Source organism: Passer domesticus, chromosome 8 (assembly GCF_036417665.1).
Source record: "Passer domesticus isolate bPasDom1 chromosome 8, bPasDom1.hap1, whole genome shotgun sequence".
In the NCBI taxonomy this organism is placed as follows: Eukaryota; Metazoa; Chordata; class Aves; order Passeriformes; family Passeridae; genus Passer; species Passer domesticus.
In genome coordinates this window covers 52,956,772-52,981,095 of record NC_087481.1, presented here as the reverse complement: position 1 = coordinate 52,981,095, position 24,324 = coordinate 52,956,772, and the positions used below count along the sequence as shown (strand labels likewise).

Sequence of the window (24,324 nt, the reverse complement as noted above, 5' to 3'; positions counted from 1 at the left end):
AGTGTTAGCAGGAAGCCAGACTTTGAAAAGCACTTTTTGTTGTGCCTGTGTTAATGCTGAGACTCACAGCCCTGCCTTTGGGTGACTGGCACTGCCTTGGTTGAAATACTGAGAAAATCATAACCGATAGTAAGTTGTTTATCCTGGCTTTAAGCTTCCCTCAGAGCCATTCCTGCCCCTGTGCTGCATTAGCACTGAGCTCCAAATCTACAGACACCTTCAAACAGAGCAGCTAAAGCAGTGCTGGGGCTCACAGACAGCATCTACACTTGGCTGAACGGCCTCAAAGGCCTGGGAAAGCCCTGGGGACATGTGCCACTGGAGCTCAGGCCATGGCATGGATCACTGTGCCTGCATTTGGGAGGGATGGGGTCTGCCTGCCCTTCTCTGTGTGTCAGCTTGCACAGGCTCTGCTCGTAACACTTTAATTTCAGCACACCACCCAAGCTTAGGTTGGTGGGTGCACCACATATCTGAGCTGGCAACCAGCTGTCTGGAAGGAATTCCACTGCAGATCCAAAGGAATTACCCTTTTTTTCAGCCTGGCTTCATCCCACAGCTGATTTTCTCCCCTCCTCCCCCCAGGAAGAGCATCTCCTCTCTGCTTTTGGCCCTGCTTTTCTTGGCTGCATCTCCCTGTGCCAGTGAGTGCAACCACGCTGGAAGGTGGGGAGGGAAATAATATTGGGATTATTATTGAAGAGAGACTGGAATGCTGATGGTTAATGACTCAATGGCCCATTTGTGGGCGCTTTGTGGGCAGGGGGTGAGGGTTTGGGTTTTGGGTGTGTGGTGGTGCTACCTGCAGCACAGGGGGGATGAACACCCAGCCAGGCTTTGATAAGAAATTTTTTATCCTGCCAGTTGTCCTTCCCTAAACCTCGTGGGGAAGGTCACAGTCACCTCAGTCTGAGGGTGTTCATCCCTTTGGTGGGGCAGAAGTGGCTCCTCTGTGCTCCCATGTTTTGGGAGGGGTCATAAACCATCATAAACCCTTGAAGCGCCCCCAGATTAATTTCTGGGGCTTTTCCTTCCCCCAGGGGAGGTACTTGGGTGTTTCCACCTGAATCTGATGCATGATGTGACATCGTCCTTCCAGCTGGAGAGACAACTGAGTGAGAAGGAGCATTCTCCTTTTCCTAGATTCCTCTTTTAGTCTAGATGACAAAAATATGTTTAGTTTAAAAATCCTTGGTTTGGCAGGAGGTTGAAAGCTGTTCTGTCCAAAGCCTTACTAGATAGGGCTCACTTTTTGATCTCTGCTGTGCTGTGTTTTCTGACTAGGCAGGAATCTCTGCTTTTTATAAGAGATTGAGTGAATATTGGAGTGTATCACAAACAATCTTCTATTTAGAGAGGGAATTATTTCCCCTCAAGTGTCTTTTCATTTGGGTTTATTTTTTGTGTCAGGTTCTCCAGGTAAATGATTTGCCTTGTAATTCTCTGCATTGATGAGAGTTCCTTCACACTCAACATGGATTTTTCCATTTCAGGCTGCTTCTCACTTTTATCCATGAATTTCTTCTCTCTAGTCCCTTCCATGTATAAGCTACTGTCACCTCTTTTATCCCCCAGTTTGCAACCTCCATCCATCTTGTTCTCCATGATCCTTTCATGGGAAACACCTGCCCTGGCTCCTGTAGGAGGGAGAGGAGTGGGAAGAGCAGGGATTGCTCAGGTTGCACTGCTTTTGCTAAGGAATGAAGCCAGTGTCTCATTTTAGAACATTTTCCCTGCACTTGGCTTGTGCTGGGCTGAAGGGTGCAGAGTGAATCGTAGACATTGATTTTGTTGATGTGGCAGTCAAGAAGTCTGAGGCAGCTTTGGCAGTTAGCAGTGTTGATTTTTTAAAATATTTTTTATTTGAAGCAAGATTCTTCTCACAGAATGGATGAGAAATTGCTTGTTGTAACTGAGAAAATTCTGTTGTAACTCTGCACATTTCTCCAGGCCTTTTGAGTGAGCTCTGCTCAAGGGACTTCATGGCCTTATCCACATGGATTTTTGGTGTGGAGGGTGACCATAACTATGTCCCAAACTTTGCACGTGGACCCTGAAGGGCAGCCTGGACATGGACACTGAGTGAGCAGTGCCAGATGTCAGGATTTGCCCTTCTGCTGCTGCTTCAGATCATGGACAAACAGGGAAAGACTCATGCAGACGTTGAATCAATGTGTCTTGGTAGCTCTCGTTGAAAACATGGTGCAACTTTTGTGATGGTCACAGTCTCTATCTCCCCAGGCTCCTGGGCTGTGAAAGCCAAGGCTGTGGCTGTGATGGTAACAACAACAACAACAATAATAATAATAATAGTCATAATAATAGCAAAGCTTAATTACCCTAAGTGCTCAAACCTTTCCAAAGGCTGTGATGCCCACAGAGAGGGGATGATCCTTCTGCCTCTCCTGCGAGGTTAATCCATAGATCTGATGTGTTTGCAGGTGTGGTGAGGGATTTGTCACGTTCTCCCTGCCCCTTTCACCGTGACCTCCCCTCCTCTGTTTGGCCCTGACCCCTACAGAGTGTGATGGGGAGGCACAGCTTCCCCCAAGCCACCTGCCTGCTCCTGCCTCCCCCCTGGCTGCTGCAGGAATAATAAAAAAAAAAACCCATTCAGTGCTTGCTGACCACTTCTCTCAGTTCTTGGGGTTTTCATTCAACTGCTCCCAAGTATTATTAAAAAAAAAATTATGTTTGCAGTGTGTTTTACAATACTTTTGTGAAGGAACCCACTGCACATGGCACATGCTGAAATGATTTTGAAGGGATCTGAAACAGAAAGTGGCAGTTGCAGATTGTGACTAGAATTTACTGGGAAAATTTTGTTCTGATTTTTTTTTTTAAGATATCTCTACAAATTCTGTTTGGGAAGGACTGGGATAAAATGTTACAGCTTACTGCTACCTGCCTCACACCCAAAGGTTTTAGTTTTAATTTTGATTGTCTCTGTATCTTTACTTTCAGTTTTAAATAAATAAATATTATTAAATGAGTAAATAACTAAATATAATTTAAATTAAAAAATAATCCATGGGGTGAGTTTCAGTCTGCCAATAGTGTCATTTTCCAAGATGAAATAATTCAGGACAGTCAGTGCTTGGCAAAACTGGCACCTATGAACCAGGGAGACAAGAGAGAGCTCACGTGTAACTCCAGAGCTCAGCAGTTAAATGGTTTTGTCTCCAGCTTGGGCCAGCAGATTTTGTGCAGCCACTGCAGGGAGAAAGCAGTGGGGGAGGAGAGGGCAGAGGCTGGTGCTAATGTTTTTAATTTCTCATTTACTATCAGGCAGCACCATATGGAGCAGAACTGAGCATATAGAGGAAAGAGGGATGGATGCCATTTTTATTCCTTGAGCTTCTTGTCAGAAGAAAAGGAAAGTGAATTCTCTGCAGGTAGCTTGAGCCTTGCCAGAAAAGTGGTTTTTTATGATTGCTAATGCTGGTGAGGACATTATATTTAATCAATTTTGTGGGCTTTTGGGTATTTTTTAAAATTATTTTTGTTCTTCATGGGATGAGTAGGATTGACTTGTGCCTCTCTAATATTTTCATAATGTCAGTGCATTATTTTCTTGCTGCATTCAGAAGCATGCTAGGCACTTGTCACAATCAAATACTATTTATTTGGAGACTCGGTGGGATGCCCAGGCATCTGAATGCCTCTAAAAGAAGCACTGCTGCTTTGAGTGATTGTGCAGTGGCACTTCTCCTCCCAGCTGTGCCTCACAATCTCTGGCTGCCAACAGACCCGTGGTGAGCAGAGACTTTGCCCTGCTCTGCTGCTTCTCCTCTGACATCTCTTCCTCCCACTAGTTTATTTTATTGTTTATTTTTTCCCACTGACCACTCAAAGCCAAAATCTTTGCACTTGGTGGAAGGCTTTGAAATTGGGTGAGGGGAGGGAGAAGAACCAGCCAGAAAAGTGCCCTTGATGATTTTGTGCTGTAACTTGTGTGCAGAGGGTTCTTGAGAACTTCTGGGGGCTCTGAGCTCCCCTGTAGCACTAAGAAGGCACTGAAGATGTGGGTAGGAGTAAAGGCTTGGGAAAATCTTTTTAATAAAGCATCTCTTTGGAGCTGTGCCATGCTGAACATAAATCTGAGCCCGGTCTGTGAGAACCAGGCTGCTCTGTGTCAGCAGGGGGGCCCCCAGAAGAAATCCCCTGCAGTCCCTGGGCCATGGGACCAAAAGCTGTGTGTGTTTGTGGGACCAAAAGCTGTGTGTGTTTGTGGGACCAAAAGCTGTGTGTGTTTGTGTGCTTGTTTAGGCACGCAGGGCTCATCCAGCTCCCCAGGGTCCCTGCTAGCAGGGTGCCTCCTGAGCCCCAGGGAGCAGAGAAATCCATTGGCACGGCTACGTCAGCTCTCCTCCAGCCTAGTGAAGCCTCAGCTCAGTGTGCTGCAGATTTAAATGATTTAAAAAGCATTATTTGCCAGCTTCCCCCTCTAACAGGGATTAGTGTATCTTCTATCTGTTCCTTGTGCTGAGGTCATTGCTTCATAGCTGCAAGGCTGCAACCTCATGACTCCATCTCTTAATTGTGTTTTAGGACTGCTTTCCTCGTCCATAATGGATTTGCAGTGCAGTCAGAAATGAAAAGCAATGTTTATAAAAATATTAGGTTGAGGGTAGGCACAAAATCCCCCTCAACCCTCTCTCATGAGTCTCACTTACAGCTCCGCTACAAAAGATATACAGGCACAAGTCAAAAATGTCACTATGGCTTTGTAATGGAAAGAATGTCCAACTATTGATCTTCCCTTAGAAGTTTTACCTTCTATAATTCATTCTCAAAAGCCTCACTGTGTTTTTTCCAAAGGCAAAAAGACATTTAAAGCAGGTCATTGTGTGCTGGGGTCTTGCCTATCCTGTGTATTCAGGTTCTTCAAGCAGCAGCAGTTATTTCAAAAAGCCTTTGAGGGAAGGGGGTGGTTAAGTGCTGTGATTGGTCTCCAAGTTCTGCTTCATGCAGCCTTTTAGTAAACCTAAAAAAATGCTGATAATTCTCAGTGAGAGACAGTGGAGGAGTGTTTGGTGCTTCTCACAGGTATGGGCTGGAGGAAATTAGTACCAAAAACACCTGAGAGAAACCTTGGTGTGGGTACAAAGCCCATCCTGGCTGATCTTGCAAGACTGGACAAGACTCAGTCCCTCTCCTACATTTTGACTGGGACTTTCTCCAGCAGAGCTGGCTCCTGCCTTGGTCGTGGCATCTGGGACTTTCCTGACCCTTGCACTGCATTATTAACTGCTGGTTCAGGGAGGGCCCACAAGAGGCTTGGTCACTGTCCCAAAGTGGACAATACTTTTATGCAGTAACATGCAGAAAACTGCTGTCAATGTGCATATTGTGTGTGTTTCTTACCTCTCCCTGGTGGCTGCCTTTCCTGTTTATGATTACAGCCTGGAGTAGATATGAAGGAACTTGTTTTCCTTGATGGAGACAAGCACCTACAGGTGAAAATCATCTCCTGATCAAAGCCAAAGAATCACATTCAGGGTTTCTGACTTGTTTTCCCTTTGAGTTGACTATTTAGTACCTTTTATTTTTTAATGCTCCTGCTGCAGAATGGTTGCAGTGCCTGAGCTAGAGCAGTGCAGCAACTCCTGGTGCTTCACTGGGACATGCTCAGGTAACACACACCAGGGTAGGTACCTGATGTGCCTGCTTGAGAGGGTGAGGAGTCCTGAGCTGAATCACTGAATGTTTGCCAATGCAAATTTGTTAAATCTTCTGGGAAGTGTTTAGCGTGCATCTTCCAACTCTCAAACTTCCAAATTTGTGCAGAAAAAAGGCCTGCTTGGACTCATTGCTAATCTGCAAGAGGTGCTGCCTTGCCTTGTCCAGCTGGCAGCCATCCCAGGTGCTGCATCCAAGTCCCCAGGCAGCAGCCTCAGATCACATCACCCCAGGGAAGGACCTGTGCTGGGCACAGCCCTCACCACAGCAAGGGAGGAGACTGCAAAGAAGCTTTCCAGGAAGAGAAAGGAGGTAGGTGACCTTGAATTGAAAGAGCCTATATCCTATTTCTTATCTGAACCTTGCTGGATCAAGACTGGCTTAAAATGATTTTCTTCTGCTGGTTGCTCAATGGCCTGTGTGAAATGTCACTGACAGACTTGGCTGCGATGTTGCCAAGTCTTCAGGCTCCCTGTGAGCAACACATCCCTGGCCCCTGCTGTGTAACGTGAGGCATTGCTTACTTTCCATGATATTTTGGGGGAGGAAGGCAGTGTTCCACCCCACACAATGACTCACAGCTGAGAGGAGCACAAAGCCACGAGCCCACGCGCTGAGTTTCGTCTGTTGTTTCGCTTGCTGCGTGCGTCTCGTGAGAGCTCTTTGGTACCACTTGCATTCACATCCGTCCTTCATTAGGGGAGCAGTGGGGGTTTGCAGCTTGGAAGGGTGCTTCAGATGATATTAGGAGTGGGCTGCAGGAGCTAGAATCATCACACCTAGCTGTAGGTGTTCAGAAGAGGTGGGTCTCAGCTTCTTGGCATCAGAGGAAAGAGACATTTGTGCTTTGAATCCTGGAACTGCTCAAGTCTCTGAGCAACACGGCGTGATGGTAGCAGTCCCTGTCCATGGCAGGGGTTTGGAATAGATGATCTTTGAGGTCCCTTCCTGTTGGAACCCTGGGTGCTGAGAATTTTGGATTTTCTCTGTTGAAAGGCACAGACCCTCAAGAGAACACTGCATTTGACTTAAGGCCATGGAGAAGGCTTCCAAAATTGACTGATAGCACTGGGATTATGGGTGTGTAGTTTGAATAGAAGTGTGTAGTGTCACATGCTGGAAAACTTAGAGTTTAAGCTTTTAGAATATAGTAATAATTATAAAGCAAGATGGAGGTTTTAGGGTGGTGGCTGGACCTTCTTCTTCATCTTCTTTTTCATGGGTTTGGGTGGTATTTTGTAATTGGACAGAAAAGTCTGCATTTCAGGGCATGGGTGATTAGTTATTGGGTTAAAAGTAAAAAATAACTTAGGTGTCATTTATTAATTGGATATTTTTTCCTTAAAAGACCTTGTAGAGGTAGATACAGGGCCATTTTGTACCTTGTTAGTGTAGTGCTGTAGAACTCATGGCTTGTATGACTGTAATATAGATAAGAAATAATAAACATCTGAGTCTGAACACAAAATAACAACTTGAGCGCTTTCAATCCTGACTCCGACAGAAAAATAAGATAAAGAATTGATACCTTCCAACCCAAATAATTCTGTGATTTGGTGATTTGAGAGGGTGACTCTACTGGTACTTCCAGGTGGGTTTGGGTAAGGTCTTGGCTCCCCTGCTGTTGCTGGCCCAGTGTTTGGGGACTGGCTCTTCATGCTCAGCTGGAATCTCTCAGCCTTTTGTGTTCTTGAGACCCAAGCTCAGTTCCTGCAGGTGATTCAGATGAACTTGTTGCTGCATCTCCCTAGAGCTTAAATCCCAGTCTGTTCCAGCTTTTGTGAGTAGTGGGGTGTTTGGGGTGGTTCCTGTCATTGACTGGCTCACTTAGGAAAGATTTCTCCAGAAGTGACTTTAATATAGAAACTTGCATAATTGTGCTTCAGACTTTCAATGTACTGGTGACTTTTTAATGTCTCTTACAAAGAGAACACAAAGGACTGAGATGTTGTTGGTGGGATGCACATCCAGCATCCCATCATGGCAGCATGGAGTGGAAGTCCTGATTCAGCCCCTGGATCTCATCAGGATCCAGCTGCAGGGAAGCTGGCATATTGAGATAGGAAGCTGGATATTGTGCCAGTGCTGTTTTAGTGCAGTGCTTTCCATATTTAATGTGCCTAAATGAGGCTGACTCTTCAGGAGTGTCTCTGCAGGAAAGCTGCTTCCTGTGTGCCTGGAAACTGCCTCTCTCTGCTTGGGTAAGGTCTGATCAGGTAATTCAAAAAAACAAACTATTTTTTGAGGCAGCAGGTGCTTTTTACAAGGTATGAGTATTTCACTTGGAAATGGGGCACATCTTGGGCATTGCCAAGGAGCTCTGTAGTATTCAGTATGGGTCTCCATTCTGAGCCTTGACTGGTTCAGTTATGTCTAGAAATTCCCATTCAGTGAGTGTTTAATATAAAGTGAATTTGCATCTCATTTCCAATTCTTTTTCTCCTGCTACTGTCTGTCATATTCCCCTGAGACATCCACCTGACCTCTAAATTGATCCAGAGTCTTTTTTCAGAGGTGAAACCTTGCTGCTTTTCACTAGGCATCAAGCAGGGCAGGACTCTTCCAGCATTTCTTGCAGCTGAGACCTGTGATTTGATCAAAGGTTTATCCCATGAAGTGAAAATCCTGCTTTTGTGCTCCTGCCCCAGGACAACACTTTGGGCTCTGCTTTCTCCCTGCACTTGGGGTTTCCAGCTGGCAGAGGAGGCAAAACCTGTGCAGGTGGCAAAACCCACCAAAGCAGCAGAGAGAGCAACAGGTAATAAGAGGGAGAAGGACACTTGTTTTGCCAAGCCTTGGAAAATCTTTGGGTGCCAGGAGATAAGGTCCTGAAGAGCAGGCAGTGAAGTCCAGCCCTGCAGAGCACCTCAGTGAAGACCTTCATTGCCATCTTCCTCCTCTTCCTCTGCCCAAGGCAGCTGACACAAAGAAAGTTGAAGGGGCAGCATTTTCCACAGATGCTGCTACTCTGACTGCTTAAATTAGCAGGCACTTTGGCAATTCCTCAGGGCCCAAAGCTGCTGAAAGAGTCCTCAGTGTGGTGAGGGAAAACACAAACAAGTCAAAGGCTTCATTAGGGAAGGAGTCCATCAGTTGTGGCTGGGTGAGAGATGAAGCCCTTTGCTCTGCTGGGGCTGTGCCACAACTTTTCCTGCCTTGTATCCTTTGCGTTGGCCTCACCTTGGAGCTGCTGCTGGTGACCCTGGTGTAGCTGCCACACAAGCATAAATTGGATGAGAGCTAATTAACTGTCAAAACCCCGGCCAAAAGACAATAAACCCCTGCTTCACCTCCTGGTGGGTTTCAGTCTTTTCTCTTTGATGTGACAGCTTGTCCTCCATTCCTTTTGCAAACAGCTCACCATTGCAGAGGAAATGCAATACAGCAAGGCAATCACTTATCGCCAGTGACAGCAAATAAACATGAAAAATGGGCTTTGAAATACTAAAGGACAATGATCAGAAAGGTTTCTTCTTTCGTCCTAAATCATGATGTTTAGCACTGTGTTGTAGTATTATAAGTTATTTATAAATGTCTTGGCTTGTTAGGAAATATATGTTTTTATATAAAGATAAATAATGTTTTTAATCAGATGATAGATGTGCATGCTGTGCATGGGGAGGGGGGAATGTGGAGAAACCAAATCAGACTCGGTGTAATATCCTCCTCCTAATGGGGAGGCACCTCACCAAGCAAAATATTGCACAGTGACATTTTCTCCTAGGCATGAGTAAAACAGACGTGTTTGCATTGAAGGAAAGCTCATTAAAGTTTCTGATGAAACAATTTTCTGACAGAAGATGAAATTTCATCAAAATCAGAATGTCTTACTGAGAGGTGTCAATGGCACAGATATTTGCTACCGAGGAACATTTTTGTTTTGCTTTGGAAAGGTAAAATCCTTGTTTCTGTGTTTGTTTGGGTTCTTCACACAAAATGTTGATATACTTTAGCAGGATTTAATTTGCTACATTGCTTTGATGTTCTCAAAACAAAATTTTAAAATGTATCAATATGGATGGATTCAAAACTGGATTTTTTTGGATTGTCACTTCACGAGAAATTAAAATTTTTTTTTTGGTTCTGATTCAATGGAAAAACATGCCAGAATGTCAGTTTCTCATATGACACAAGTTCTGTTTTTCACTCAACTCCAATTATAGCATTTGAATTTTAAAATTCAAAGAAGCAGAGAAAAACAGGAGGCAGGAACAAGATGTGTCAAAACCACCTTTTGTTCCCCCCCTCCCTCAGACCCATGAATCAGCTTCGGCAAACTCAGCGTTTTCCAGTGTTGTTATTGGAGTTGGAGTATTGGTGTATTATTATTATTTCCATGCTATTGTAGGCACAATAGCTGGGCCTTGTGGGGATGTACTTTTTTCTGGAAAAGCTCACTCCCTACACCTGAATGTGGGATGCAAACCTCCTCTTCCCACTGAAGGGGAGGTAGTTTTTTTTTTTTTTTTTTTTTTTTTTTTTTTTTTTTTTTTGTGGATTCCCATTTCTGCTGCTTGTTTGGGATTTGGGCCATTTTGCTGATTGAGTGTCTGGAAGCAATGGAAGCTGTTGCTCTCTGCAGGCTCTGGGGCATCCTGCTGGCTTGGGGGATGAGCTGTGGAGCTTCAGGGTCCTCTGTACAGTGAGAGCTGCTAACAGCAGCAGAAGGCAGCTGTACCCAAAATGAGCAATCCCACCCCTCAACAGCAGCTCTGTGCTAGCAGCTTTTATTTAAAACCAACTCCCAAATCTCCCCTGGACTGTTACGCAGTGGGAGCAGGCTTCTGGGTGATTTGTCTTCTTTGCAAAGAAGCTGTAACACCCTTTGGAGCAGCCTGTGATGCACCAGGTACAGGTGCATCTGTTTGAGGGTTGGTTTCTCTTGCTCTGAGGTGTAACACCTTTGGAAGAGTCCTTACCTTTTGCAAGCACACAGGCAAAGCAGGAATGCAGAAAGAGCCAGGCTGGAAACACAACTGCAGTTCTGCCCCAGCAGCCCTTTACTGCTGCACACCCTTTTGGATTATTTCACTTGTAAGTCATGCTGGAAATGAGACTTTTGGAAAACAACAAGAACACAGATTTACTTCATACAGGATGTTTTTGGTGTTTGAAAATAAATTCTGTTCAGCAAAGGCAGTCACTGCTTAATTACATGATTTTGACAGGTTTTATTCCAAGAAGAAAATGTCACCATTTGTCACAAGCCAGCCTGAATAAGACCTTGTTTATACATTCCTTTTCCACACTACTTTGAATTATACCATAGTAAATTTGGAACAGCTCTACTGAGTTCACTGGAAAGTGACTTTGGTTTTATACAGGTGGAATTAAAAAGCATTTTGGCCTGTTGCACTTGGATTTGTGGCTAATCTAAGACATTAGAAAGTCTTTGACATCTTGACATCATTCAACTCATTGCACTGTCCTTCCCCACTTCATAAAAGAGATTTGCTTTTGTTTGCAGGGTTTGTTTTGCTTTTGAGGGAGGGAAGGAAGGAAGGAAGGAAGGAAGGAAGGAAGGAAGGAAGGAAGGAAGGAAGGAAGGAAGGAAGGAAGGAAGGAAGGAAGGAAGGAAGGAAGGAAGGAAGGCTGGCTTTCACTGTGGTGAAAGAAGAAGGGGGAAATGGTGACCTTCACCTGTGATTTTGTTTGGCTTCTGCATGGTTTTCAGATGGATGGGGACAATGGACTTGGATTGCAAATGGTTTTTGGTGTGATAGACTGGCTTGCTGTGAAGCCCTCCTGAAATAAGCCCTCCAGCCCGGAACAGTTTCTTGTGGAAGGCAGGGGAACAATCCTGCACCAGCAAAAAGCTCAGCAAATTGTGCAGTGTCCTGCAGGGAGCAGGCTGGGGTGCTGGGAGAGCCTGGGGCAGGGATGGAGGGAGGGAGGTGTGAGGCTGGGCTGTGCACTGCCTGATAAGCCTTGCAGGCTCAAGTCCTGCTGCAGGCAATGAAGTTGTTGGAAATCAGCCTTGCCCAGCTTTTTTTGGCTCTGTTGGCTCCTTCAGGGTGACTTTTGGTGGTGCACAGCTATTAAATGCAGAGTGGCTCTGACTCCCAAAGGGAAGAGAGTGAGGAGAAGGCACAGTAACAGGGAGGGCAAAGATGTGCCTTGGTGAAAGATTCCTCCAGCTGAATTTGAGTTGTGTTGAGTTCTTCCCTGAGGGCAAATACTTGATTTTATTTATGACTCCTGAGTTAGAAGAAAGCTTTTCATTTTAGAAAGGTTTCAGAATTATTTCTCCTCTCTCTCCCGGTTGTTATATTTGACTGGCTGTGGCACTGACTGTGGTTTCACTTGATAAAAACACTCTGCTATAGAAATCAGAAAAGAAATGAACCTCCTAATAAACTAATCTTCCTATTTCTTGGTTTCCAAATCAGGTTGCTGTGTAAATGCTTATACCTTGGGCCTTTTAAAATTCCCATCACTCCAGTATTTCCCTTCACTCAGACTCTATGTTAGACTCAAGCCTTTTAAAATACATTTGTTTTCTGAAAATAACCATAGACATTTTTTGCCCAAAACCTTTATGCTCCAACACTGTTTACAACTTCAATAAAGGGATAACCTATCAAAGTGGGGTGATTTATTTAACTGTCTCTAGCCCTGCTGAAATGCAGACAATTTAAATCTGCTCTTTCCTTCCTCTGGCAGCTCCCTCTTCCCCACCGACCCTGCTGTTGCTCCCTGTTTAGAGCAAATAAGCAGGATAACCATGTCCTTGGTTGGTATCTCACATTGTGCCATGAGAGCCGTGTCTCTACTTAGAGATGTGAGGAGAAAGCTTAAAAGGGGCATAACAGAGATTAGGGCAGCTAGAGAAATCTTGTTTTACATTCTTCCCTCCCCCCTCACCAGCATCAGAAACATGAGAAGCCCAAGGGAGTGAGCAGCCAGGCAGGTTTTGCATCCTCAGGACCCTGATCAGTGCTCAGCTTTGCCAGATTCCTGCAAAGGGCTGCACCAATCTCAGCCTGCCTGGTGCATCTGCCGCGGGCACAGCCAGAATCCAGGAGAGCTGGCTCCTTGTGTTTGGCAATGCCCAACCTGCTGGGCCTCCCTTGGCTCTGCTCCTGCTTCCAGAGCTGTGGAGTCACTGCAGGGCAGGGCTGGAGGGGCTGCTGGTCCAGCACGGTTTGTGCAGAGGTTTGGATCAGAGTTTTGGGGTCTCCCTGCACACTGAGGAGCAGACCCCTCTGATGGTCCCGTGGCTTCCCCAGTGATCTGTGTAAGACTCCTTTCCTGCCTTGGGAAATGGTTCTTTTTGTCTTTATTCAAGGTCAGGTCTGAAGCAGCCTTTGTGGCTCTCTAAGGTGCAGCTTTCTGCACCATTCGTTTGTTGTCTGTTCCCTCTTAAATTGCCAGTCTAGATGCCATATGGCTCACTTAATAGACAAATAAGCCAGTGTATGTGGTGTAAATATTTTCTTACAAGTTAGATTGCAAATAAGGAAGTTATTTCATGAGAATAAATTAAGTTTTCAAAGTGAGATTAACAAAACCACAAAAGTCTATTTTAATATTGCTCCAGAGGACTTCACCTTGAAGGGTTTGAATGCCTGAAACATCCTTCCTTTTTTTTAAAAAAATAATCTGACTACATTTTTAATTACTCTTTAACCTGCCCTTTGGTAAAGCTCACTAAGATCTAGTGGCATGTTATAAATAGCAACAAAACACCCATCTCTCTCTCTCTTTTTTTTTTTTCCCAAGCAGTGGATATAGTGTAAGAACAGGAAATGTCAGGTGTAAGATTACATGATATAAATGGTGTAATGGAAAATATCAGGCAACTCACAGTGCATTTACTGCTGTTCAACCCAATACCCTCAGTTCAAAGCTTAGCAAAGCTGCAAAGGCTAAAACAACAACAACCCCTCTCTCCCATGAACGTGCTCTGGGAGCAGCTTGCAGCTTATTAAATTATTGCAGATGCTATAAAAGGCTGTATCTCCAAGCTCATCTCTCAGATGTGCTCTCCTGTTGTGTACATTGAGCTGCTTATGGGAGGGAGAGGAGAGCCCTGATATTTACTGCCCTTAAAACACTTTGAGGATAACACAGCCCCATCCAATGCTTGAACTCTGCCTTTTTCCACAGACTGCTTAAACCTCATCTTGTAAACAGGGGTGAGAACAGAGGTGTTTAGAACAGAGATGCCAAGGAGCCAGTGGGGAATGAAAAATCTGAGGAGGGGGTGGATGGGTTTCAAGCCCATCCTCTCTGCAGAAATCTGGAGTAATGCTGCTTGTTCAGGATGCAAGTCAATACATGAACATAGCTGAATGTTGTTTTAAAAACAAGGGTTTCATGCTGCCACCTTCCAAAGCTCAGTGTTACACAAGTCTTGGGGTTTTTTTCTTTTGTTTAAGCAAAATTTTCAGCTATTCATGGCTAAGCAGGACTCCATCCTGCCCTGAATACCTCTGGATGGGCAGAGATGGTGAGGGTCACCCAGACCCACCAGAGAGGAGATCAGAGCTGAAAGATGATGTAGCCTTAGGTGACTTGCTAACATCTCAGTGCATGTAGGTTGTGCTTGGAAAAGTTCTAGCCCTTTCCTACTGGAATAAATTGTTCCTAAGTGTTAATGGCCTTGGGAGTGAGAGGACTACTGAAGCCCAAGGATACGAGGAGCATCTGTTGAGAGTCTCGTGCATTTTGGAATTTAGGCTTCTAGCTCAACTATTGTCTTCTGAAGAGAAACCATCAGGTTGAGGCAGCCAGAAAATATTTCAGGGGAGAAGTGGCTGAAAGAGCAGAGTGATTTTATCTAATCTGCCTTTGAGAAGCCAGGTTATGGCTGCCAGGTCTGCCACAAAATCCCACTTGGAGTTTGCTCTTGGAGGGAACAGAGTCTGTGTAAGGGACATGCAGCCACGTGCTGCTGAAGTGAGCTCTGAGCCGTGGGTTTGATTGGTTTGAATGGGATGTGCAGCTGGTTTGGGCTTGTGATTTAGCCAGGCAGGATTTTGCCATGGAGTGTGAGCAGAGCAAGCTGTGAAATGGGGATTTTGGCGGGTGGCCAGGGCTGTGTTTGCTGAGTTTCTGACCTTTGCCATGTCTGGTGTGGGGCGGGCTGGAATTACTGTGGGCTGTATCATCTTTTGTTCATTCTCCTGGGCACTGCTGATTTAAGAGGTTTGAAAGCAAATGTCCCAGAGGCTGAGGTGGCTGACAGAGGGTTGGCTGCCCTGCGGGCTGGGACTGCCCAGCACAGCTCTGTCCCTGCTGGGACAGCACTCCTGACACTCCTGACATGGAATTCCTGCCCTTGGGTCAGCGGTGGTGGGCAGGAAGAACCCACTTCTCATCAGGCTGTGGGTCACCAGGGAGAGAGGTGATCCCAGGAGGATCCCTGTCACCTGGCAGGGAGGAGAGCCAGGATGTGTCCCGACAGAAATTCCAGCACTGTGCCCCTTCCAGACTGCCTGCCTCTTCCCAAAGCCTTGTGGTGTTTGACTAACACGCTGCTATGCCCTGTCAGCTGCAGAATTTTCCCCTGTTCCTGTTGTTATGGCATGCAAAGGTAGTAGAATACTTTCCCCCTAAAATTCTGCCTCTGAAATTTTCTCTGTCTCCATCTCTCTGATTTACTTTGTCACCAAGGATTTCCTCGCACCATTTTATAATAATTTTTGACACTAAAAGCAATGTTTTCAAAATGTTTGGCCAACCCCTGTAAGTCTCAGGGGCTTTTCCACAGCATCTCCTGTAGCCTGGAGTGTAACTAGAGCTCCCACTGTGGTTTTTGCAACTCAAAGGGTCTCCAGGTTGGATAAGAAGTGTAAAGAAATGAACACTTTGGTGCCCTGTGTCATATGTGCTCAGAATGATCTGCTGGCAGAAATTTAATTTTGTTTCCAGTAATTTGAGGTTATGGATAGGATTACATCTCCCAGTCAGAGAGAGACATTAATCAAGAAATAGGCCTCTTAATCCTCCTTTCAATTTTAATGAAACACTGTAAAAATGCCTTTCACCAGGGGATGTCAAGTATCAGTTGTGCTTTGATTAACATGCTTTTGTGACAGGTTTACTGTTGTACATGTACCAAGTTATTCAGCAACCTAATTTAAGCTGTCTGTCAAGGGAAAACAAGTACAAAGAGAGCATTATTTTCTCATTGGACTTGCAATAACAGACTTCTCTATCTACAAACTTTTTTTTTTTTTTTCTGAAATGCTGGTTACTCCACACCCGTTGTGACATTTTTAACCTTCAGAAAAAATGGTAAAGGCTCGACGTGACACACATCACACTGTCCCCTGAATGGCAATTAGGAAAGAGATAAGGAATCGGAAATGTTTTTGCAGCTGATGTAAGTTAAGCACTTGCCTTTCTCACAGCAAAGGGGAATTTGGATCAACTCTTCTGGACTATAATGGGTGTAAATCTGGGGCAGTTGAGAGGAGCACTGGGCCCTGAATCTCTAATCTTCTCTTCTTTTTTCCTGTCCCCCTTCTGAAGTCAAAACACATTTTCAATGGAGGTTTTGTGGTTTGAGTTGGGTTTGGCTTCTTATCTGCTCAGTCTTTTCTAATGTGGCTGGATTATATTAGATATGAACTTCCTCGTGGCTGGAAGCCAGCACCAGGCAGACTATTCTCTCTCCCAGCCACCGAAACCTGACAGGGGAATGCCAGGCCTTTTCACGGAGTTGGTTTATTTTTAGAGAGGGATGTTTTTGTTCCTGCCTCTTTAAAAATTGACCTCTTGGAACAGAGTGGCTCCAGACCATCTCCAAGTAGAATGCAGCTGGAGACTGGAGTCTTCCTGCAGAGGCAGCCTCTTCCAGCTAATATGGCACACACAATTCCAGGAGCTGCCCCCACAGCCTGACACCCTCCAAGCTGTAACAGCTCAGTTAGCAGAGGGAAGTTTCCTGTGTGAGGGGGTGAATTGCACTCTCGAGCTGTGGAATACAGACTGAAAGCTTCACAGGCCCCTCTCTGCTGTGTCGGCTGCTCTGCGGAGAGAAGAAATTCATTACAAGATGGCTTTCCATTTGAAAAGCTTATAAGTGAACTCTCAGCCTAATTCTGATGACAAGGAGGCTGTGGCACCTCTTGCCTTGCTTGGCTTCCAGGAGGGAAGGGCTGGTGGAGCTGCAGGATGTGGAAGCTGGCACTCAGGGCTGGCAGGTGTGGCAGAGGTGCCAGTCCCCTCTGCACTGGGCTGCTCTTCCCTGCTGACAGCCAGCAGGGGTTTTGCAGGAGGGAAAGCTGTGGCATGTCCTTGCCTTGTCAGGCTTCTCATGGCACCCAGACCTGCTGAGGTCCCCAACCTCTAACTCCCTCTGCTGCTGTGCCAGGGTGCTCTGTGCATCCTGCTGACCTGGGAGGGTGCTCAGGGGGTTTGTAACATCTTAATGGCCATATTAACACCTCTAATTGTAAATGACAGGGCAATTAGTCTCAGGATAGCAGTTTGAGCAATTATGTTTGGCCTGCTAAAGTGACAGAATATTCATTAATGCAATAAGGAAAAAAAAGGTCTCCTCAGGATTTGTTCATCTGAGGAGAGTAGCGTGGCTGTTTGTCTGCTTTAATCCTCTTAAAAAAATGCAAGTTTGTTTGCACTCTTGCCAAAAATTCTCAGCTGTCAAACCTGTTTATTCCATGAAACACACTGAGGGCAAATGTGTGTCTACTCTCTATTCACAGGGAAGAAGTTTATGAGAGAGAAAAGTGCCGAAATCTCTATTTTCCACAAGGCCAAAAATTCTTGGGGCTTCTTAGCTGAATCCCAAACTACGATGATGGAATCCACTGACAGAACCAGGGTGCACTTATTTAGGGTCAGAAACTGTGATGGAGGTTGTGCCAGGCCTGAAAGCTCTCAGTGTTTATATTGCCTTGCACTTGAGGTCTCATCCAAATCCAGAGCTGTTTTTCTGGAGGAGGCTGTGCTTCAAGCAGAGCCAACCCCAGCTTTGAAGGCCATGCTGCCTTCTACAAGACAGCCAAAACCTGGGGCAGCATGGAGCATGAGGGGGCCTGGACTGATGGTGTGTTACATTTCTGACCCTCTCCACCACATTTCACTGCTATTAGGCAAGTAAAGGCACGTGTGGTTTGATTTTGTCCATGAGACTTTTCCCCTGCAATGGAAGCTGCAAAGTAGTGGGTCAGTCTTTAGTCACTTGCAAGAATTCTGTTTGAAACCCTGAAAATGGTTACTTGAACTCAATGGTTTGGTTACCTGCTCACTTTCTGTCTCTTTCCTTTCTGACATGCAGCAAGTGGTAATTTTCCAGGGGTGTTTCACCTGATATTACCATCACTGATCTGAAGGATCCTGTGGGATCTCCTTGGGCTGGGAGTTTTTTCAAGATGCTGCTGAGGGATTTTGGGTGAAGGGCAGCCCTAAAGGCAAACTCATTTTCCCAACAACCTTTGCTCTCAAACAACATGCACTATGAAGCTGGGAATTCTTTAAACTTTGTTTAATGTCTTAACCAGTGAGCATCCTGGTACCTTGGATAAGATGGCACTGGTTTGGAGGTTTATTTTGATTTTTCCTTTTGACAAATGCATCTGAAATCTGACTAGAGAGGTTGTGATTTTTTAAAACATAGCTTTGCTCCTAAGTAAAAGCTGTCATTGCAGATGTGGTTCAGTTCAGTGGAAACATCAGGACTGTGTTTGGGACTGCAGGATCATGACATCTTGTTAAGCACAGTGGGAGACAGATGGGTGAGCAGCCAGCTTGATGCAAGAACAATAAGAACAAATGAGCTTTTTAAAAATAGAACAATTGCATTTGGAAAGAGGATTGGAGGGGGGTGAAGCTGAGAGGGAAATAATTCTCCCATGATTCTATCCTGGTTTTTATATTAAACAAAACATGTTACAACATTGTCTTCGTTAGCAATGAAGTGACAAACTGGAGCACTTCCAAATTGGCTGGCTCCAAACTGCTTTCATATTGACCTGAAATGTCAGCTGCTATTATGTTCTGCTGACCACTGATTGCTTCCAGAGTAGCATTTTCTCCTGTGAAATGAAAGAAGTTCCATCTCAGTGATCTCAGTGTCTCCTGGTGCTCGTGGAGAACGATAGTCATGGGAAATGAGAGTGCCTTTATTTCAAACCACTTCTCAGTCTGAATGAAATGAATTGTTAATATTGAAGTTATTCACGCTGTGAGAGTGAGTTTTGTGCAAGAATGTTTTGCTCATCCAGAAGATTCTCCACTTCACCTTCTTAGAGTCAGAAAACCAAGGTGATAAGTGCCTCTGATTTGCTTCCCTGCCTTCACTCACAGGTACACAGAGCTGGGCTTGGACAGAGCAATGCTGAGATCCTGCTCTGCAGGTAAACTTCCAAATTTTCCTGTGGGACAATGTAAAAAAACCCCATATATATGGAGAAATGGTACTCCTGGTAGCAGTAGTTGAAGTTCTGTGATCAGGTATCAAATGATACGAAGGAAAGTATTTTGCTTAATTTTTTAAATCCTCTTTAGAAGACAAGAGAATGTTCAGATAAGTTTTATTTCACATAATGCTGGCTTAAAATTATGTTAAAACATTGTAAAAGCCTCTTGGTCATTAATTCTCAGGGAAATAAACAATGTGATCTGCAAGGTTTTCTCAATAATTCTCTTTAGCAAGCCTGTGTAATATCACTTATTCACATTCCTACACTCTATTTTTCTCTAGTTATCACTTGAAAAAGTGATATCTTCAAGCAAAAGTGCAGGAACTGGGTCTATTTTTTAAAAAAAGATAAGCAGGTTTGTTATCTGCTAAAGTCCAGAATGAAATACACTGGACATATAACCCTACTGGATCTATTCTTATAAAGCAACAGCAACTAAAAAACTGTAAAATGTGGGGAAACTACATGCATCCATGTCAGCTTGTGGCCTCCCCAGTTATCTCAGTGCTAGAGGGGATGGACTCTGCAGAGATGGGCTTTGGCCACGTCCAGTGTCCATTCCTGTATCATTTTCCTCCTCCTCTTTAAGGTCCTACTCTATAATTGTATTTACCTCATTTAAAGAACTAGAAATAATGAATTTCCTAAAAGGGAGATGAGGAGCATAAAGTAAAATGGTCATAATTTCCTAAGAGGAGTTGGCTGTCCTCTATTTTGTGTGTCAGAAATATGTGATTTTTGCTATTATTTTGTACTGTGAAATCTCTGTGAATTTTGTCCATTTAGACCCATTCTTTCTTTCTCTATTAAATTAAAATTAAACTAAAAATAAGCTCAATTTGTGGCCATAAGCCACAACAGCTTTTATGAGAATATTGTTTTCTGGTTTTATTTTTTGTAGAGCTATCTCCATTCTGTCTGATCAATTACTAAGAAGAAAATAAAATCTGCAGCATTTCTATCCATTCCTAGTGGAATGCTGAAGTATCTCAAATAAAGTAAAAACAAATTCTTGCTGAAGCAGTGGATGAAGAGTTGAGTATTTGCAGGACAAGAAAAAAAAGTTTTTTCACAGTGTTCTGCTTGATATTTCTGAATGCTGAGTGGAGTTCAGGTAATTAAAAGAGGAAATCCACAATATGAAACACAAAAGCAAATAGTTAATTGTGTGGAGAACAACAACAATTACCATGAGGAGGTTTCATCAGAAGGACAGAGATTCAAAGGTTCTTGTGATGGAGACCCCCAAAAAACAGCTCAGGATGTTTTATTTGCAAAAATGAGTTATGTGACTTGATTAATGGCAGGTTCAAAATGTATTATTCAGGGCTGGGGGTCAATCTGTGCAACATCCCCCAAGGAAGTTCTTCCTAAATAAAACAAACTGTCCCTAGTACAAGCCAGGAAACCTCCCTGGTCTTCTGGGGAGCCTGGGATCTTGCTCTGTGCTTGCAAAGTGGAAGGTTTGGATTGGGAATTTTTGCAGTGTTGCCTTGGGGGCCTGCTGTAGTACCAGATACAACTTGCAGCTTCCAGCTGGTTGGGATTGCCATGGAAAAGAGAGGATTTTTTCTTAATTTTTTTCACTTAATATTTCCCTGACAGTGGGATGAAGGTTCACCTATGTTTGTGCCAATACTACTCTGGGATTAGAAGCAGTGTTTCAGAGCTTCTTTCTTTTTTTTTTTTTTTTGTTTTTAATTTCAAATCTTTTTAAAGGGACAAAATGGGTGCAGTTCATGTCACTTGCCAGGAAAGATGGCAGAGAAGGCTTGGATATTTTTCACCCCTCTGCTGAGAAGAAATCTGTTTCAGGAAGCTGCTGCTGCTTTCATGATTGCAATAATCCATGGAGAGAGCAAAGGGAATGGGGACTGGATATGGGAGGTGTTGTTCTCCTGCCTGTGAAGGGAATGAGGAGGAGTAGCTGCAGCACAAGGGTGAGGTGAGAGCTTCCCAAAGTGAAGGGGCTTCTGATGAATGAAGCCATGACTAACTGCTGGCCTTTGGAGAAGGAGATTGGTGCTGCCAAAGCATCCCAGAATAGCTTTGTTTACAAAACTTGCAAATAACTGGAATATTAGCAGCGCGGTTGAGTCACAGGGAGATGAAACAGTTTTCCAGCTGCTGTGATGATTCTTGTGAATCTGCAGGGGTTTGTCCACTGGGAGTTTCATCCCCAATGGTAGAAATAGCTGCTCTTACTATGAGTCAGGGCTCATGCTTAGCAGAAGGCGATGAGGGCATTGGTAAATTCAGTAAAAGTGAGTCAGTGCAGCAGCAGGAGTAGACCACAGGGCTCCTGAGCTGGAGCCCACCCCACTTTTCTCCAGTCTGCTCCCTTACAAGCTCTTTCCCCTTCAAGCAGACTGAAGTCCTCCACAGAACTCCAAAACAACAGCTCTCCTGCAGCTCCTTTCTGTGGGTGTCTTTGCTGATGCTCTCTGAAATGTCCAGCAAACCAGGCATGAAGGGCACCACAGGCATGATCCTCATCCTCTGGGAACAACGGAGCTCTCAACAGCAAGGCAAGGCTGTAGGGGTGGGCTTCTGCTCCCTCCTTGGTTCAGGATGCTGGCCATTGGCAATACAGGTGAATAGATTTCCTGTCTCCTCCTGGGTTTTATCACAGTCTTCACAGCCAGCAGGAATTTTGCTGGATCCCCTCGTTACAATATTAGCTGCACTTCACTGAGAAGTCTAATGCTTTAAATTCTGCTAAAATGGCCTCCCAACCCCTGCAACTGCAGGGGGAAAAATCCTGGCCAAATAAAGGATCTGTGAAAAGAAACATCTCTTTTTATATGACACCCTGTTAGCCTTAATAACAGTTTTCTCTCTGTAAGTGCAGTAAAGTATGGAAATATTGCTGTGCTACATGGTGCAATTTTCTGACAGTGATTTTCTCTGATAAAAGCCTTCAGAGAGTGCATTTTCCTTCCCACTTATCTGCCATCAAAAGGCAGCAAATACATTCAGCTGTCACTCTAAACAAAATATACAATTACTCTGGGTTGATGTTTTAAGCAGAAATAATTTCCATAGCAAAAACCCCTGCAGCTATTTCCTGAATGCTGTGGTGTTTGCTTCTAGCTTTTAGCATTACACATGTATCACCTGTTTTGGACATTTGAATGCAAAGATGAGATATCACAAGTTAAAACTTAGCACTTGCCAAATTAAATATTTGCTGGGCTGAGCCCAGTTCATTCCTTGACTGCTGTTTTGCACCAGAGAATGAAAAATCTTTTCTAACATGCCAAAGGTGGTTATTTTAGGAAGCTGACGAAGAGGGCAGATGTTATTCAAGTGGTTGGATAAGAAAAGGAAATAGTACATGTTAAGCCTTCTGTAATAACCAGGTAAGTGAAAATAAGTGGAAATATTCCTGAAATATGCTGATTTGTTTGGACAAATCTAAGCAGAAAATATGAGATGGAAATTTGATACTTCATCTTTCACAACTTGAAATGTTAAATTAAGGCTGCTTATATCTCCTGTAGCTTGGAATAAATTGAGCATCTCTGAGCTTTGAAAGCTCCCAAAACCCAGAACAGTGTTCCTGTGGTGTGGTTTCACTTGCTTGGTTTTTTTTGGCATACAACTTATATTAGAGAACAAGAAGTTTCATGAAACTGTATTTAAAAGCTGAGATGGAAATTTTTCTTATCTTGTTTCTAGGGCTGAGCCTAAAAATAATAGTAAAAGTCAACTTATCTTGGTAAAACAAATAAAACTTTCTCTTTTTTTACTCGAATGGGAAGATCATTGGAACAGGCTATCTAGGGAAGTGGTGGAATCACCATCCCTGCAAGTGTTCAAAAAACATGTGGATGTGGCACTTGAGGACATGGTTTATTGGTGGTGGTGGTTCTGGGTAAATAGCTGGACCCAGTCATTTTAGAGATAATTTCCAACCTTAATGATCTCTTTTCTTTTGGAAGTCACTTAGGCTTTATTCCTCTTTCTGTCACCCCAGCTTAAAAAATTATATTTCATCTGTGTCATTCTGAAATGCCAGCTCAAAACAGTTGAAAACTTCTAAAAGTATTTTAGCACTTCCAAACTAGAACTGTTGAGTTTGGAAGAGAAATCTCCCCTCCTGCTTAAGGCAGAAACACTAACCCCCTTTGAAAACATGAAGAAAAAAACCTATTCTGATGCTTTTAGTGTCACAGAATCACAACATCATTTAGGTTGGAAGGGACCTCTGGAGATGATGCATTCCATCCTCCCTGCTCAAGCAGGGTCAGCTGCAGCAGGCTGCCCATGTCCAGCTGGGTTTGGTGTTTCCACAAATGGGGATGTCTTCCAGGTTTTTCCCCTGAAACTTGAATGTTAATGCACTACTAGTTTTTGTCTCTTCCCAAATTCTATCTCTGCAAATTTAGCATTATTCAAATAGAATATGAAAACCCCTTGCCATCTCACCTTTTTTTTTTTTTAACTTTTTTTTCTGGGATATATTTTTCAGAACATACTGCCATTTGCTCCAGTTTAGGTTTTGTTTCTGTTGGTTACATATGTAATATTCTCTGGAGAGCACTGCAGCATCTTCTGGTTTTGTACAAGGAAGTCTGATTCACTCTCCTTGTGGAAATTTTCATATTGTAATTAAACTTGCCTTTTGTTCAGAGGGTCTCTGCAGTGGGGATTCAAATGTGCTGGTGAGGTCATGCCACCAGTTAGAGCTCCTGCAATGAAACAAAGTCCAGAATGCAGATCCATGGCCCTCAGTTAAATGATGTTAATTCAGTTTGGGAAAATGAGTATTTAGCATTTCGTGCTGTGTGAAGATATCATTCCACAGTGGCAGAAAAAGTCATTGACCTTCCCATGCAAGCAGCTTTGCTTGGTCATGGTGAGCTGAGCCAGCCCTGCTCTCCAGGTGGCCGTGGGTCTGTTGTGCCAGACCCTCACTGCTGGAAGAGATTTTGGGTTTTGGTTCATCTCATACTCAGGTCTAGGCTGCAGAACCTCATCAGTGTTTCCTGGTCGGGTCACCAGAGCCTAGTCCTAGGGACACATCATTTACCTGCTCCTCTCCTGATGATGTTGGAGCTAAGTCCGGGCTTAGAGAAGTCCAGTGCATAGCAGGACTCAGCCTGCAGAAGCAGGATTTGAAGCAGAAAAACAGAACAAGCCTTTTGGTGAGACTTAGTCAAGTCAGCTGCTCTGCTGTTCATATTTATCCAGCAGCGGTGCTCAGCTTCACAATTAAAATAATCTAACACACTTGCATAAAGGT

General features: G+C 44.1%; 2 long non-coding RNA genes across 3 annotated transcripts; both read left to right on the top strand.

The window, feature by feature from the left end:
• The first annotated feature begins 516 nt into the window (after positions 1-516).
• LOC135305898 (uncharacterized) lies at positions 517-21,072 on the top strand. Of its 2 annotated transcripts, none has more exons than XR_010366889.1 (5): positions 517-644; positions 3,289-3,395; positions 5,791-5,994; positions 18,961-19,010; positions 20,796-21,072. It is a non-coding gene; the product is annotated as an uncharacterized LOC135305898 (long non-coding RNA). The 2 variants fall into 2 exon arrangements; XR_010366888.1 differs by lacking the exon at positions 20,796-21,072 and adding an exon at positions 19,978-20,160.
• A 660-nt stretch (positions 21,073-21,732) lies between these two features.
• On the top strand, positions 21,733-22,827 carry LOC135305897 (uncharacterized). Its single transcript, XR_010366887.1, has 2 exons — positions 21,733-22,438; positions 22,758-22,827. It is a non-coding gene; the product is annotated as an uncharacterized LOC135305897 (long non-coding RNA).
• Positions 22,828-24,324: the final 1,497 nt, after the last annotated feature.